The sequence below is a fragment of the Netta rufina genome (genome assembly GCF_964035555.1).
Source record: "Netta rufina genome assembly, chromosome: 22".
Taxonomy (NCBI): Eukaryota; Metazoa; Chordata; class Aves; order Anseriformes; family Anatidae; genus Netta; species Netta rufina.
Genome location: NC_140146.1, coordinates 5,066,502 through 5,084,274, shown reverse-complemented (window position 1 = coordinate 5,084,274; position 17,773 = coordinate 5,066,502). Strand labels below are relative to the sequence as shown.

At 43.0% G+C, this 17,773-nt stretch overlaps 1 protein-coding gene across 1 annotated transcript in view; it reads right to left on the bottom strand.

The window, feature by feature from the left end:
- CTNNBIP1 (catenin beta interacting protein 1) overlaps nucleotides 1–16,927 on the bottom strand; it is a 36,696-nt gene extending 19,769 nt beyond the window's left edge. Inside the window, exon 1 of the mRNA XM_084300387.1 lies at nucleotides 16,683–16,927. The gene's annotated coding sequence lies outside the window, so the exon portion shown is untranslated. The remainder of the gene's footprint in view (nucleotides 1–16,682) is intronic.
- Nucleotides 16,928–17,773: the final 846 nt, after the last annotated feature.

The following is a 17,773-nucleotide window of genomic DNA, read 5'->3' as shown; positions in this document are numbered from 1 at the left end:
CAGTTGCTCCCAGATGAACTCACCTCACCTTCATCACAGCAAATACACAAATAGACCATCGAGCTTGCACACTGTACCTTGAAAAATTCTCTGCTAAACTGCAGTGCAAATCCTCTGAATAACGCACACATTTACTGCTAAAGGCTTCCAAATGCCTGGAATAAATTACATAAATCAGGTTTCATTACTTTTTCTTAAAGGTGTGAGGACAAAAGAAAAGGCCTGGTGACCAGTCCAAAGTCACACGTCCTGCCACCTTGTTCCCAGCTATGACAACCACCAGCTCACACGTCCAGCGCTTTCCATTATACATCAACACTTCCACGTTCATCCCTAACGAACCCTAAGAAATAGGATCTAAAAATATTTCGCAACTGTGTATTTTAGGGGTGGGAGGGAAGAAGTGCAAAATATGAGAAAGAGTTTAGCAAGACAGCTGAAGGACAGCTGAATCATCACCAGGATGAGTTATGCTCACAGCCTTGAAAGCCCCACCGGACCTGTGTGCTAACACAGCAATCCATCCCTGCAGCACTTTTCAGCTCTGTTTAATTCTTTGGCTCGTGGAAATTTACCATCTCTAATTCTTTGCTCACCTGTACCCACCTTCCACTCCTGCAGTCATTGCTGATTTTGCTTCTGCTGAATTTTTTGTCCCTCTGCCTACACAACTGGTAGCTGCTTCGTGCAGCTTGTGAATGCTGCAGGACATAGGGAGGTTGGCATCACTTGATCGTCACACAAGCCTCTCAACAACTGAACAGGTACTAAAAACAGCTGCTTGGGCTGGTCACACCAATCAGCACTTCCACCATGGAAAGTAGGATGCAGATTTTCTCCTGGTTGCAAGATCCTGCTGAAGCCCAGCTATACACAGTGCACTCCCACAAGCATGAGAAAGCATAACCAAACACCTTCCACTTAAGGTGTCACTGGAATACAAGATCATAAAACCATTTCTCAGACTTAAAATCAAAATTCTCCCAGCCCCAATGGGCTTACACTCCCAGGCAAAGACTTCAGAACAGATAAAACCATGCAAGGTCCTTTACCACGGAAATAAAGTAACTTTACTACACATGGTCTCCAGTTTCATTCCATGCTTGTCCTTCTCTCCTAAATAATTCTGCTTCCTTACAATGCTGTACGCTTGGGTCAGAGTATTTTTTAACATACAAAAGTCTTACCAGCAGTGAACCAATGTTTACAAGTTCAGAGTAGTCCATACGGGAGCTGGAAAGAGGTGGAAGCCTTAGGCTCTACCACTTAACTCACGATGCTGCCCCAACCAGAGAGATAAATGAGTTTTTAAGCTAAAACATAAGGCATAATAATCAAAAAGAAACATGGTTTAAAATATGTACGTCACTGAATGACAACAGCTTAAGGAAATGGAACAGGCACCAGGACACAGCATGCCAGATGAAGGATGCTGGCACTCAACAACAAAGAGGAAAACCAAACAGCAACTAGTTTGGCATGTCCTATAAACCAAACTGTTATCAAAGAACCACTGAATCCTACTGTAATAGGACGAACACAGAATTAATATGTTTTCCTATTCTTGTCAAATACGTTATGTTGCATACGAGAAACAATCCCACAACATTTTGATTCTTCTCAGAAAAAAAAAAAACACAAAACAGGGAGACAGAAAAATACCAACAGTTACATGCTGAAGGGATTTCCATAGCATTAACAGAACACTGGAAGGCTGCTCGTTCAAGAGAACAAATGGGATACGGGTCTAGAAGAATTTGAATCTAAAAATAAAGAGAGTTGTCATCTCCCAGTTAAAAAAAGAAAGATTTAACTGAATTAATAACAATTTCTGTGTAAACTTTTTGCGAATAAAGAGGTAGAACCCAGGATATTCAGAATCCTAGTCACATGTCCATTGATATTTCTTGGTCAAAGCAAAGCACTGCTGGTATTTCTGAGTACTGTCGAATTCCCAGTGATCATACCTGAATTACTAGTGCTGAAGAAAGAGGTACCAAGCGCTGGTGAAGCCATACAGGATGCCCTGTTCTATCACGGCTGGAACTGGTCTCTCCAGGTACGGGTAAGAGTTTCGCAAGGTCAACAGGAATGCTTTGGGCTGCCAAGACCTCGTCTATCTTGCAGCCAAGCACGGTTGTACTTCCCAGTGACATTATTTAATGCCTCTCTCATGAAAAAGACTCAACTGTGCATTTCAAAAGCATAGCTTTTATTTTTTTTTCCCTGAAGTAATTGTGTCTTTCACTAAACTGCGTTAAAAGACCAGATCCTACAAGTTTGTCCTGCTGCATCCAACACTGCAAAACAGACATAATTGGGTCACCTAATTTTTCCTTGTTTGGCACACATAGGGAACAAAACTTGGGCCTCATGTATTATTAATATGATTCACAAGACAGAATAATAAATGAGGAGGATCCGTATATTACAGCCAAAGCTGCCAGCCCAGCTTTACCAAAACGTAAATTTGGGTTTAAAACCGTTGTTTCCCTCCTTGACCAGTAAACGCGGGGTCAGTAAGCAAGTGGAAAAGCTGCCCTGTTCTTCAGCACTTCATTCCTCGCTCTGCCTGCAGAAGGGCTGGGCGAGGATCACAGGAATGCTTGCTGCTTTGCAAGGCCCAACATGTGGACTGGGCAGAGCCAAGCACGTCTGACATCCCTGCTCCAGTCCCCGTTTGCCTGCCTACCAAACCGATCTGTCTGGTAGTGGAAAAAGTGTGTGCAATGCTGTCCCCTATGCAAAAGGGAGAGCAAATATCACCTTCTTCATGCAAGAAGTTGCACTTTCTAGCAAGGCAGCAAGCTAGGGATGAGAGTAAAATGGACATTTTGGAAGCAGATGTACGTACGCCTGAAAACAGTTGGGCTATTTCACAAGAATGCTGCCAAGGTAGAAGAGGATTCAGTTTTTGTTTTTTTAACTTTTCTGCTAATGGAAACGATGCTCGCCTACCTTTCCACATTGTTAGTTGAAATGTCCATCATGACAGGAAAATCTGTCACAAAAGTGAATGAAAAGAGCACCCTAGGTGTCCCTTCAATTACTACCCTGCACACGAGTCCAGTATGAAGTGAAAAAATACAACCTTTCCAGGTAGGCAAGCCCCCTTTATTTTCCTAGCCTAATTTAGAACATCAAATACCCCATTTTCACTACTTAAAAAATGTAGACAGAAGAAATGTGAACACAAACTCAGTTTAACAGCTCTGTTTTATGAACAGATGGAAACAGCTCCTAAGGAAACTGAAGCTTGCTGGCAAGGAGTGCTTTCACCAAGCACCTTCAGTAAAGGAGGATTCCAGCATGCAGCAATTGGAAATCACACATTTATAACTGTATTTCCCTCACTTCCACCTACACTCTTATGAATTCAAAACCTGGAAGGGTTTTTTTGCTGGGCAACACCACAGAAGGGTTTAAAATAAAGAGTTTCTAAATTACCGACGCCCCCACCCTTTAAAAAAAAAAAAGAAAAAGAACCTAAGACAATTTCATAACACAACAAAAAAAGATTTAAAAAAGAAAAAAAAAAAAAAGAACGTTGGTAAATTTTGCATAAATCGAGCTATTTAAGCACCTCACTTCGTTTTAAAGGCATGCTTTTTTTATGCAACAAAAAGCAACGTGAGCTTTTGTTCCTTCCAGTTCTGTATTTCCCCCACCACTGGAGATCTCCTACTGCTGACATTCTGAACATCGCCATTTTACTGGTATTGGAAAAAAGGTGAAATGAAGCACTTTGCACAGCCTAAATTGAGGGGAAAAAAGGCAGTAAACTGTCAGTAAATGTTAGTAATGTTTTACATATTCAGTCTTAATAATTTTGGGTACTTACTGCAGCCACCTGGCGAGCTTTTTCAAATGTAGGTTACAGCTGACTACCCCTTTAATGCATTATATCATTTCTAGTTATAGCCAAAGGAAATCCAATAGGAGCTAGGGTTTTTTTTTCTTGAATCTGGCAGGTTCTGTTCAAGGCAGCTAAAAACCTCAATTAATGGGATAGGATTATAAAAGCTCAGATAAGAAGTTAGGGTGAATAAGACCGACCACTGCAGCTTTCATTTGCACTACACAAATTGAGTTAACAGCCAGCATGAAGAGGTCCCTTTAACTCTGTGATATCATTATCCAAGGTTAAGCTATTAGCCTCCACAGCTGTACTATTGAGTACTTCAGTGGTTAAAATATGGTCATACTGGGAAACTTGTAAGAGCAAGGGGACGCTGCACCTTTAAGCCTTGTTAATTTTCAAATGACATTTCTCAGAGAACAGCTTGAGCCCTAAAAACCTTCCAAGCTGGAGCCTAAAACCTGAAGTCAGGAACCAGAGTCTGCAAAATCCTGCTGCAAATTTTCCTCTAATTCAATCTGACTCATGACCTTCAGTCACAGGCAGCTGGAAGCTGGATTAATTCCCATCTCCAGAGGGACATGACAATGGAGAATTCATAACAGCTACCTATTTATAGGTGAACAGTAAGAACTGAAATATTTAACGTGCATTTTTCATCTTATTGTTTTATGTTAAGTATAATGTTCTGTACAATTATTGAATCTGAATCCCAGATTTTAGTCAATTTGCTCCATTTAGTCCCAATTTTTTAGTCAGCAGGAACTCCAGTGGTAGGTTCACATCTTGTAAACATTACATTTAAATTTTGAACACAACAGTACAGTCCTCCCTCTTCAAGAGGGATGGGAAACAACCCAAACCACTGCCACTTAGACATGAAAAACTACAAAAACAGGCAGTTGTGTTTTTTTTTCCTTCTTCCCCCAGTGCTGGATCACCCTCCAGAGCTTCACAAAGCACTTCAATAGTGGTAATGAAGTGCATTCAGAAAAGCTCCCCAATTTAATAAAGCAGTTCTTACACCAACGCTCAAGCTACAATCCTAGCTTTATAATCACAATTTTTATGAAAATGATGCTTGTCTCCTGACCTTCAGGCACACACAAACTAGGTTTATATTTTTTTTTTGGTGTACCACAGCAGCAAGCTATAAAACAGAAGACATCTATCATGCCTCCTATAGTTAAAAGAGGCAGTACAGATTTCTAGGCAGTTCACGTCAGTCAGCTTGAAGCCTCTGAAATTAAACGTAGCAACATCAACACAACTGTAAATAAGACTTTAATTTCACGTATGTATTCACACTTCAAAAAGGAATGTCAAAAAAAAACAACTTTTAAAAGTCACAAAACTTAGCTTCAGCAGTTGATCCTCAAATTTTATCCCAAGCCAAAGAAACAGCTACAGAAATATTACAATACTTTACTTCAGTCAAGATGATCTTCAACAGCTGAAACGAAGAGCGCCGCTCTTGTCCCGATCGCCAGCACCTTTCACAGAGGCTCACGCACCTATTTATAACAAAGCTACAAATCTTCTAAACAGGAAATTAGGTCATAATGATAGATAGCCAATAATTTTAACTACCAGGTATCTCTCACAAAAGAATTAGGGTTGTAAAACAAGTGTCACACGTGCCTCAAGACAAAACAATGCTTTCTATGGATCTCTTTGTAAATTCTAAATATTCTAAATATTCTAGCTTTTGGGAAACAAAAAAACAAGCTTCCAGCATGTAAACATATGAGACAACTTGGGGTGCCTCTTTTGTTTTAAAGAAACTAGCTTTATTTGCGTAGCTGGATTTTAACTTGAATCAAACTAGTGAAAAAAATGAGCACCATAATTTTATCAATACCCTACAAGAATCAAATTATTTTCCGTATCTCTCCCCCATTTTACGTAGTTGGCATGCTGCACACATCATACATACATATCCATACAACATCTCCCTCAATGAAGTACCATAATTTTGGGCTATTAATTATGGTCACCAATGACAGACTCCTGCAGCACGTCTATCCCATGTTCATTTCAGGAACTGACCCAAGGGGCAATACACAACATGCACAAAGAAGATCAAGGCCAGCAACTGCGGTCACATCATCTTCTTGTAAACTCAGCTTTATGACCGAAGTCATGCTTTCAAAGAAGCTCTGCAAGAAGTCGTAACACTGAACCTGCAAACTTCTGAAGACTTACAGATCATTCATTACCTGCAAAACTGGGTTTTCCTGGAGACTGCCATTAATATTACAGAAAACCAAACTCAACAGGCTACAAAAAAAAAACAACTTAATTCATAGGGCATAAAGACCTTACACTATAAACACTAATAAACAATTAGTCGACTGGAGAAGCAAGAAATTGGTTCAGTCTTCCTAATGACCCTAAAAAAAAGCCTACTGTGCCTACATTGTACTTCCATGCAATGAAATACAATGTCAAAATTGATGCAAGTAGGTATAAATGCCCTAGGTAGGATGTTTTTTCTGAATTCCTCAGTAATTCTCAAGTGGCTTGAAATGGAACATGAAACGCATGAACAATCACACATTCAGAACTACCAGGCAGCACTAATGGAAAAACACTTCAGCATCTGCTGTGTTTCCAGCCAGCTTCAATACTGTATTTGCGTTCGGATTTTTAAATTAAACTGCTCTGTTAACCTCTGGCTAGTGCAAAAATTTGCAGCCTCGATCTTTGTTAGCAAAAAGGCAAGTGACACTGCTAACAGATCACAAACCCATACAGAACAGTCTAAAACCAGAACACGCGGAATGCCAGGAAGTATCTGCAAGCAGTTAAACTAACAATAACATTTAATTTTGATTTACACGCATGCCCCCCCCCTAAAATAGAAGTACCACGTTTGGAGTCAAGCTGCCTGTGTGTAGTGGGTTTACGTGGCAAGGTTTTGGTAGCAGGGAGCCATAGGGGTGGTTTCTGTGAGAAAGATCTAGAAGCTGCCCCATGTTTGGGAAGGGCCCCATTGTTTTCCAGATCCGAGCCAATAAGCGATGTTGTTTTTCGCCTCTGTGAGAGCATATTTAAGACAGGGAAAAAACGCTGCGCCACACAGCAGCCGGGAGAGTGAGAGGAGCGAGGAACAGCCTTGCGCCAAGGTCAGTGTAGAAGGAGGGGGAGAGGTGCTCCAGGCGCCGGAGCAGAAGTCCCCTGCGGCCTGTGGTGAGGACCATGGTGAAGCAGGATGTCCCCCTGCAGCCCATGGAGTACCACGGTGGAGCAGGGTTCCATGCTGCAGCCCGTGGAGGAGACCACGGTGGAGCAGGTGGCCCTGCACCGATGGAGGCTGCCGCCTGTGGAAGACCCCTGCCGGAGCAGATTCTGGGCCGGACCTGTAGCCCGTGGAGAGGAGCCCACGCAGGAGCAGGTGATCTGGCAGGAGCTGCTGCCCGTAGGGGAGCCAGGTTGGAGCAGTTTTCTCCTGAGGGATGGACCCCGTGGTACAGACCCATATCTGGAGCAGTTCTGAAAGAGCTGCTGCCTGTGGGAAGCCCACGCCGGATCAGTTCATCAAGGACTGCATCCCGTGGGTGGGACCCCACAGCACAGGGGATGAGAGTGACCGAGAAGGAGCGGCAGAGAAGAAGTGCTGTAGACTGACCATAACCCCCATTCCCCATTCCCCTGCGCCGCTCGGGGGGAGGAGGTGGAAGAGGGTGGATGGGGGGAAGGTGCTTTTGTTTTTTTTTTTCTTTGTTTTCTCACTTCTCTCGCTTGTTAGTTGTAGGCAATAAATCTTACTATCTCCTTATGCCGAGTCTGTTTTGCCCGTTACAATAATTATTGCGTGATTTTCTCGTCCTTATCTCAATCCTTGAGTCCTTTTCACATATTTTCTCCCCATTCCTCTTTGAGGAGGGGGAGTGAGAGAGCGGCTGTGGTGGAGCTCGGCTGCCCACTCGAGCGGAACCACGACAGTCTTTTTTGGCGCCCAACGTGGGGCTCGAGGAATTTGAGATAAGGATGATAGTTAGTAGAAGTAACGGGCAAAAATATGTGCAGGATGATTGTTAGGAATGTACAAGTTGTGAAGAATTTAAGAAAGCAGTAACTGTGATATGTTAGTGTGGTGAAGGGACGAGGGGTGGTGTGTGTGTGTAAAATGTCCACCTTGTCGGTGCTGTGATGATGTTATGTTTACTTTGGTGTGGTGAATTCTTTTTCTTTTTGATGTAAGTGAAGTTTGTGAAGGTTGTTGTGATAATTGTAAAGTAAGAGTATGTTGTGAGTAGTCTTAAATATGCTTTTAACAGAGGCGAGGGGTGGAATGTAGTGGGTTTACGTGGCAAGGTTTTGGTAGCAGGGAGCCATAGGGGTGGTTTCTGTGAGAAAGATCTAGAAGCTGCCCCATGTTTGGGAAGGGCCCCATTGTTTTCCAGATCCGAGCCAATAAGCGATGTTGTTTTTCGCCTCTGTGAGAGCATATTTAAGACAGGGAAAAAACGCTGCGCCACACAGCAGCCGGGAGAGTGAGAGGAGCGAGGAACAGCCTTGCGCCAAGGTCAGTGTAGAAGGAGGGGGAGAGGTGCTCCAGGCGCCGGAGCAGAAGTCCCCTGCGGCCTGTGGTGAGGACCATGGTGAAGCAGGATGTCCCCCTGCAGCCCATGGAGTACCACGGTGGAGCAGGGTTCCATGCTGCAGCCCGTGGAGGAGACCACGGTGGAGCAGGTGGCCCTGCACCGATGGAGGCTGCCGCCTGTGGAAGACCCCTGCCGGAGCAGATTCTGGGCCGGACCTGTAGCCCGTGGAGAGGAGCCCACGCAGGAGCAGGTGATCTGGCAGGAGCTGCTGCCCGTAGGGGAGCCAGGTTGGAGCAGTTTTCTCCTGAGGGATGGACCCCGTGGTACAGACCCATATCTGGAGCAGTTCTGAAAGAGCTGCTGCCTGTGGGAAGCCCACGCCGGATCAGTTCATCAAGGACTGCATCCCGTGGGTGGGACCCCACAGCACAGGGGATGAGAGTGACCGAGAAGGAGCGGCAGAGAAGAAGTGCTGTAGACTGACCATAACCCCCATTCCCCATTCCCCTGCGCCGCTCGGGGGGAGGAGGTGGAAGAGGGTGGATGGGGGGAAGGTGCTTTTGTTTTTTTTTTTCTTTGTTTTCTCACTTCTCTCGCTTGTTAGTTGTAGGCAATAAATCTTACTATCTCCTTATGCCGAGTCTGTTTTGCCCGTTACAATAATTATTGCGTGATTTTCTCGTCCTTATCTCAATCCTTGAGTCCTTTTCACATATTTTCTCCCCATTCCTCTTTGAGGAGGGGGAGTGAGAGAGCGGCTGTGGTGGAGCTCGGCTGCCCACTCGAGCGGAACCACGACACTGTGGTCTAGCAACCAACTTCGCAGCAGCTTAAGCACACGGCACTGTTATATTTAACCAGAAATGGCAGACATCACGAGCAATGCCTACTGCAAGGATTTCTCCCCACTATCCCACTTGCTGAAGCACCATTATATTTATAGGCAGTACTTTGGTACTCATCAGCATACTATCTTTCTACAGATGCCTAGCATATTAGGGATAGCTTTCAATTTAAAACATGACTTATGGTGCCCTGTAATTTGTACTGACATCTGAACACCATTAATGCCAGATCATATGCATTTAACACTGAAAATACCTACAGCTCTTTTATAGTCAAGAGATTATGGCTAACCAGATTTTTTGTAAGCAATTAAAACGTGAGCTGTTATTAGGTTGCTATTTAGCATTTTAATGTTTTGCAATACTCTATCAAAGTACAGTGTTAGGACCAAGGACACTTTCAGATTAATAGCTGTTGACTACCAAAATTGCCTAACCATTGGCTATAACAGCATGTAATATTGTTCTGGCCTCACACATCAATAACATTTGCTGTAAATGAGCGACAAATAAACCCCTTACAACACCAACTTATCTTGCCCCTTCAGAGAAAAAAAAATGAATACCATAACCCTTTTGCATCCCTTTCTGCATGGATGCTCTGCATAAGCAAAGAAGTCAAGTGCTTTCAGTTTTGAACCTACATAGCTCTGGTTTTCAAACCCTTTGGAGCAGTATTTCATTAATACTTCTTGCTCAAACTAAGACTTAATGGCTATTTGTCTAATACAGATATGTTTCTGATCCACCTGTTTTCCACTGACCCCAGCACAGAACCTGTCTCCTCGGTGATCTGGTAGCATCTTTATTAATGGATGATATGGGCAAGAGACCCTTCTTGCTCCTAGGACCTTCATAAAAGAATATTCATTGAGAAGTTTCTTGGTAATGTTTGATAAGTTGGTCTAACTGGCTGTTCTAATCACATCTACAGAAGTATACCAGTTCGCCTACTTCCTGAAGGATCTATTAAAAAAGCAAAACAAAAGGATTTTTGTTACTCTCTTTACATCAACAGAGAGAAAGAAAAAAAAATTATAAAAACTAATCAATTAAAGAGAGGATTTAATGTTCACAAGCTTGATACAAATTCCTAGTTACAACCCAATTCCACTGCAGACGTTTTGCTATCTATGGCTTTTGGTAAAGAGGAATTACAAGGAAGGAACTCTTGCCTTCAAGAGACTTCCTATTTCTCAGGAACAGGGATGCAATTTCCTTCCTCCCTAGCCACAATTTTGTATGTAAAGGTAATTATATTAGCCCTGAACTGTGAAATAACTCTGTATGAGGTCATTGTTTGACAGCAGAAATCACTCGTTAGCACTGCCCTACTAACATACACACGGGCTGGAGAGAAGTAAATACTGACTACAGGAGCTTTAAGCGTTATATGAAGGCCCAGTCAGCGCTGGACCAGCCAGTGTCAGAGTCCCAAAACAACTGGAAGAATCACAGGCTAAGGTAAGATCGAGGGCACTCACATGTTAAAGGCAACCAACCTGAGACCTGAGCTTCATGGAAAACTGGCAGCAGAACTGCCTGGCAGGTTTGATTTATTCAAGGACTGACAGTAACAAAGATAAATACTTGAAACTGATTGTTTCAAGATCTCTTAAATACGTAGAGTTCAGTACATCTACAGGATGAATGTCACTCCTTCCACTAAGAATGGGAGCATCATTAAAACATATTTAGATTAATCAAACTCCAATATATACGAATTATAACAAAAGGTGTTAGCTCAGAGACCATTAACAACAACACTCAAGACAAGGCAGATTCTTCTGCAGGTTAAAAGCACCAGGAGATCTCACACCGCTCCAGAAAGCTTCCCTGAGGAAGATGCTGCATGCAACAGCCACCTAATTTAAGGCAGATTGAGAAAAGAGAATTACTGAAGCTGAAGGCAGATTTCTACACTTTCCAAACTGTTAGCGCAATTACAGCACATCTTTATTAACATCAACCAAAGGAAGGAGCTTGTAGCAGCGATGTCAAAAATCACAGCTACTAAGAACAATTAAATAGACATATTAAAAACAAAGTGCCAAAATTGTATTTCTTCACACACACACTATTTATTACACATACAGAATCTTGCTTAAGGTTTAAAATATCTTTTGTAAGAGTTAGTGAACTAAATCATGGCAGTAAAACATGAAATTGTTGCAAAAAGGTTTATGTGATTTGTGAAAGATGTATTTTGCAGTCTTCTGGAGCTGCTAAATAAAGTTTCAGTGATAACAGTTCTGTTTTTTTTTTTTTTTTTTTTAAAAAAAAAAAAAAGACATTTCTGACCTCTGGAGTTAAGCAAACTCTTTCATGAATTCCATATAAACCAACGAGTATTATTTGGCATCTACATACATTCCTGGAAAAAAAAAAAAAAACAGCTAAGCAGACTTGAATGCTCCTATTTTTCTCAATTTGGCATCAACTCTTAAAGTTAATTATATTTTAAGTGTGTTATTGCTGATTATTTCTGCATAAACATTCAGTTACCGTGTTTATCTTGAAGTTTGATACTGCATCCCCAGACCGACTGAGCAAGCCACCAGGACACAATGAAATTACCAGCATCCCATATAAGATCCAGCACAGAGTTAAGAATCTATTTAAATGAGTATGGTAACAGATACCAGAGGTGAGCAGAACCACACTACCCCCTTCTCATTTCTACAAAAAGCCTTTATCAGTAATTTTACTTGAAACTGTTTCACCCTTTACACTGCCACTCTACAGAACGTCTGTAGCAAAAATTTAGGTCACGCTTCCTTTAAGCGCGCATGGGTGCCTGTACATGTACGCTTACTTAAAGCTCAATGAAATTAATTAAAAGCTCCTCACTGACTTCAGTGTGCACTGAATCAAGACCTGGATGAGTTCACAGGCAAAACAATTACACTTAATTAAACATCACAACATTCTTGCGACTTAGTCAACTCATTTTTACAGAAGGATAAACTGAGTCAGAAAGTTTCAGAGCTTGGTCATGGTCATAAGCAGAGCTGATTACTTCAGTTGCTTCCATATTTGCTAGTTATCCTCATAATATATTGAGAAAATAGTCATTCTAAAAAGCAGATAAATGTTTGGTCTAAGTATTTGCAGGAAATAGAACATCCTGAGTCAAGTGTAGTGTTATACAAAACTATTGGCTGCATTTCTGTTCCCTGATCAATAAATAGTTGCTACATGTCAGTCACAGGAGTTCCACAAGTCCAAGTAGGATTTTTTGGTTCCCCCTCCACAGCATTTTATCTACAGATGATTTTTTTGTTTGTTCATTTCTTTGTTTTAATGCTAAAATAGAACAACACACAAAAAAAATCACAATTACCAACAAAAAATACGCTTGTGGATTTGATATTCTGTAAAACCCCAAAAACACTGGAGAAGAAAAGTAAAATTACACCTCCTTTATTCACGCAGACACAAACTGTGTATAAACACTGTAATGTTCTATCAAATCAACAAGAGTGAGCAGAAACCAGCAATTCCCCTTCCTCATTTTAAGGAGTACGGTTACGTAATGTTTCCCCAACACTGAGTATTAAAATAAATCCCACAGCTAGAAGAGTATTCTCCTTTTTCAATCATCAATTGAAGATTTTCAGTTATTTTTCTGATCTTTGGTTTCTTCTCACCTATTAATTTTCTGTAGTTTTACTCATTCTGGTCTTTTTTTTTTTTTTCTTTTGAAAAAGCTTGTGGTCAGGCCATGGCTCTTTAAAAGGAAAAAAGAACTGTAAGTTCCATCTCTTCTTAGAGCTACAACATCATCACGAACAGTAACAGAATGCTTTGCTTTTTTCTAAATGAAGTCAAGTTTGTTGGTACAAAGTTTTTATTAAATTTAAAACATATATTTATTATTTCTCCCATGTACTTACAAGCAAGACCATTAGACTACCATCATTTCTTAGGGTGTGGAGTGGGTGACAAAATGCTTTCATTATACTAATTTACATTTTTGTGTGCATCAGCGTCAAAATATTAACATCTTCTGGGACTATTCGCCTACTTGTATACTTGCAAGAGCTTTCTTGAAGTTAAATTAATGAATACCATTAATTTTGCAGCAAATCAGAACACTCAAACTAAAAAAAACTCTAATACCTGTGATACAAAGAGTTATTTCAAACTAAAATTTATAAAGAGGCATCATAAATAAGAATTAAACCATCTAAGCAGAAACTGCACATAACACAGAAGACAAAAAATATTTACAGACATAACTTCAGAAAGAATCTTACAAGGTATGATGGATTTTAGTTAATCTATTGGAAAAATATACAGGACTAACTGCTTTTTAAAGAGGGCTCAATCAAAACTGTTATGTGCTATGATTTCTTCGCTGTTCTTGACATGTTTGTTACAAACGAAAATTTATTTTTGGCTGAATATCCAACCACACCATTTCTGAAGTACCATTTTGAACAGTAATAGTTTAAATAAAGAACATGATTGACTGGCTGCATCATCCCTGTTAAAATATCTGGAAACCTAGCAGAAAGTCATTTACTCTCACTATCTGCAAACTGAACTATAACCACCCTCTTGCTATACACTTTGGGTAACTCCCGTAATGTAAATATTTGGCATATTTCTTGGGATTACAATTTTTACAATTAGAAACACTAACATCAGGTCCAATCACTTCAGCATTATGTACACAAGGGCACTTGTATAGCTATGACAGCTGCTACTACCTTTGCTGCATTTCAGCAGGAAATCCAATCTGATGACAGCTTGCAATAAAAGGAAATGCAGCTTTGCATCCACAGGCATGGAAATATTTCTGAAGATACCTAATCCTTTCTTTTTGAAAAAACTACTGGAAGTTTCTCCATGCATATTCAACAGCAGCTTCCAAAAGCCTCTTGTTTCTCCATACACACTCCACTTTGGTGCGTTTTTGACACCTAAAACTAGGTCAGATGCTCAGGATGCTTTGTAGTTAACAACAAACTTATGAACTGAAATATTTACTAAAAATGACAAGTGTGCACATTAGTTATTGATAAACATTCTGGAGAGAAAAAAAAATCGTATTACACTAATAGATTTCTTTACACAAGTAGTTTCCTAAGCAAATCATCAATCATGAATGTTAGTCACACCTTACCAAATACATGCAGTTGTTAGGTTTATTTGCTTGTATGCAACCGCAGACTAATTTTTAGCAATAGATGTGTATCAGTCAACGTTTGCAATTACAAAATTTTGTTTCAGTTCGGTTGTGTTCGTTAGAGAACAACAAATTGTTTTGGAAACCTCTCTTCTCTTGCAAAGCAACTTTACTGAGACACCCAGGATGGTAGAGAAGGAAGAAGTTCATAGAACTACAGACTGCCCACAAAATTGGGATTCGTAACTTCCTTTTTGCACTCCCCTATATAACATTCTTGTTATATATTTATGAAAATATATTAGTATTAACCAGTTCTTGTTAAGATGACAGAGGCTTCAATTCGTATTGCAAGGAAAAAAAAAACCCTCTTGGCCCACACACCTACAGTGCTTGTGCAATAAATAAGAGCTCCTATACACAACTGCAAACAGGCATCCAAGCAAGTAACAACCATGGTATATCTGATATGAATTTATTACACTATCAGGCTATGGGAAGATTTTCCTGATGAGGAATTCAGTCTTCCCATTTGGCTGTCAAAGACGACAGAAAGCTTTTATGTCCTATAAGACTTTCCCTAATCTCTGCTGCAATGTTGAAAATGAATTGAACCAGAGATACTGCTTTGAAGCAGTTTTGGGTAAGCCATAATAACACTTCAGCCAATCCACTATCAGTTAACTTGTTAAAAATGGCCTTGCTCTTTCATTTGCTTAATCCTACAGGCTTCCGCGCAGATTTCCGCTCTTATCATGCACCACATAAAGTACGAGAGCAGGCAAATCAGCTTAGCAGCAACTCTAAATTGTACTGAAGAAGATGCCAATTTCTACCAAGGGGCAAGAATTACGACAGAAGAGATGATGCTTTCCCAGCTAGTGCCAAAGCAAAGGAACTCCAGTGTATCTGAAGTACACCTGCCACTATTTGCTATCTGTATTCATTTTTCAAGGCAGACAGTAGCTTTTAGATTAATAAGAAAATAAGCCTGCATTTACAAAAGCTTAATACTCGAGCTTTCTGTACATCCCTTCACTTTGAAGGCCTACACTTCTAAACTAAACTTCTTTAGGTATAAAGTTTAGCCTCACTCTTCACCATTTACACGATGTTTCTCTTTCAGAAGGCTACTTCACACGTCACACATGATGTCCAGAAGCATCAAAAGAAGTTGACAGCTTACAAGTTCAGTGACCAACAAGAACTAAACAGAAAATTTGGATGTTGTTAATTTATTGAAAAGTGATGTTCCCAAAATTCTCAAGGGAGATGGCTATCGCCATACCAGAGGCAAGTCTGGTCAGAAAACTAAATAAGCAAACCTAAGTTGCCTCCAGTGTCTGGTTTGTTAGTGTGTTGTGTTTTTTTTTTTCTTTTTTAACCATCACATCTGCAGAATGTCTTGCTCTCATCCCACAGAGCATCAAAGCTTACTTTGCTAAACGTACCAGGATGAGGAACGGTCAAATAAAAGATGATATACAACAGACCAAAACATCCCCTTCTTGAGGGAGAGAGAAAGCAAACGCAAGTCTGCAAGTCAAACGCACGCTGATGCAGCGCATCTGGACGTTGAGCAGAAGCTACCATCACCTCCCAGCTGCTTCGAGAGCACGATTTGTATTCTGATTTAGAAGCAAAGCTGTTCGTGGATCTGAGAGAGACAAAACTACAGCGAGCCTACGGATGCTGTCCATTTTTACACCAAGCAGAAAGTTACGGAGCGCTGCTTCGGATGCTCTAGAAGATGTCTAACAAGCAAAGGCGTCTAATGAATTAAACCCCGAGCGAGGTGAGGTGTTAGCACGCAGGTTACCTGCGCTTTAACCCAGCTCGGACACCGCAGCCTTTGGGAAGCAAAGGGCGGCCGCCTGCTGCCGTACGGCCCACGGGTGTGCCACCTGCCCCGGCACACCTGGAGCACCGGGACGAGGGGACCCCGGGCCGGCAGCCCAAAACGCGGCCATTTCGGGGCTTCGGGACCACGAAGCCGGTCTCCCAGCGGTGATGCCAGGAGGCGAAGCGGGCACCTCCCGTACCTGCACCGGGCCTGGCGGCCGCTGCCTCCGCAGGTGGCCGAGCCCCCGGGGGGATCAGGAGCAGGAGGAGGAGGAGGAGGAGGAAGGAGAGGAAGGGAAGGGCGAGCCGGAGGAGGAAAAGGAGGCGGAGGCCCGGGGCTGCGGCCCCGCACCGGGCACTGCGGGAGGCCCGGGGCCGCGGGGCGCCTCCCTGCCCGCCCCGCCGCCTTTGTTCCCGGCCGGGCGCCGCGCACAAAGGGCGGCCGCGCTCACCTGCGGGCGGGGCCGGGCCGGCCCCGGTGCTCCTGCGGGAGGCAGCGAGGCGAGAACGGAGCGGAGCGGAGCGGAGCCGTGCGGCCGCCTCCTCCTCCTCCTCCTCCTCCCGTCGTGACTCACCGCGGCGGCCCCGGGAAGGGAGGCGGGGACGGAGGCGGCGAGGGAGGCGCCTGGGCGGCTCCGGGGGAGGGACCGGCCGCGGCCCCCAGCCCAGGGCAGCGGCGGCGCCGCAGGCACCACCCGAGAGCCGGCCCGCAGGAAGGGGCGGGGCGGGGCGCCAGGGGGCGGGGCCTCAGCGGAAGGGGGCGTGGTTACGGCGGGTAGGGGCGTGGCTTCACATGGGTTTGGGTGTGGTGTGTTGGGAGATGGGCGGGGCTTCAGGGAAATGGGGCGTGGTCTCGGTGTAGGGGCGGGGCTTATCTGCTCTTGGTGGCGCGCCAGGAGCTCGCCGCTGGGCTGCCCAGGAGAAGTGCGGGAGTGGTGGGGTAAATAAATCCCCGGGAGGTTAATGCAGGCACACGGCCACTTTTCTGTAAAAGTGTGCTACGAACGTCAAATTCTGCAAAGCAGGAGGTGGATGCGATGGTCGCTGTGGGTCCCTTCCAGCTCGGGATGTTCTACGGTGCTACAAAAGGTCAGTAGGTGCTGTGAGAAGCCACGCACTCTAGCTAAACCACCAACTGGTATCTCCCAACAACCTCCATCCAGAGCAAACATCCACTCACCCGCCCAAACACTCATTACTGTGACTCTCCAAATCATCCCCATCTCAGGGCGCAGCCCGTCCCCGCTGCAGACCGAAGCTGAGTAAAAGCACAGCAAGCACAGAAATCAAGGCAGAATCCACCCCTGCTGTCACTAACCCACGTTGTGGCTTCCCGCTGAGGCTAACAGTAATATCACATACCTGTAATAGCCGTTGTGGGGTCAGCAAGATAAAGGGTGCTAAGTGCTGTTTAGTAACAGGCACGTGTTTTCTACTTGCTATTTAACTTAATTGCATAAGAATAGTCACAGTAATGAAATAGGTGGCACTTCCTTTAACAGCTTGCTATTTAATGACATCAAAGCCTGATGCCACTGAAATC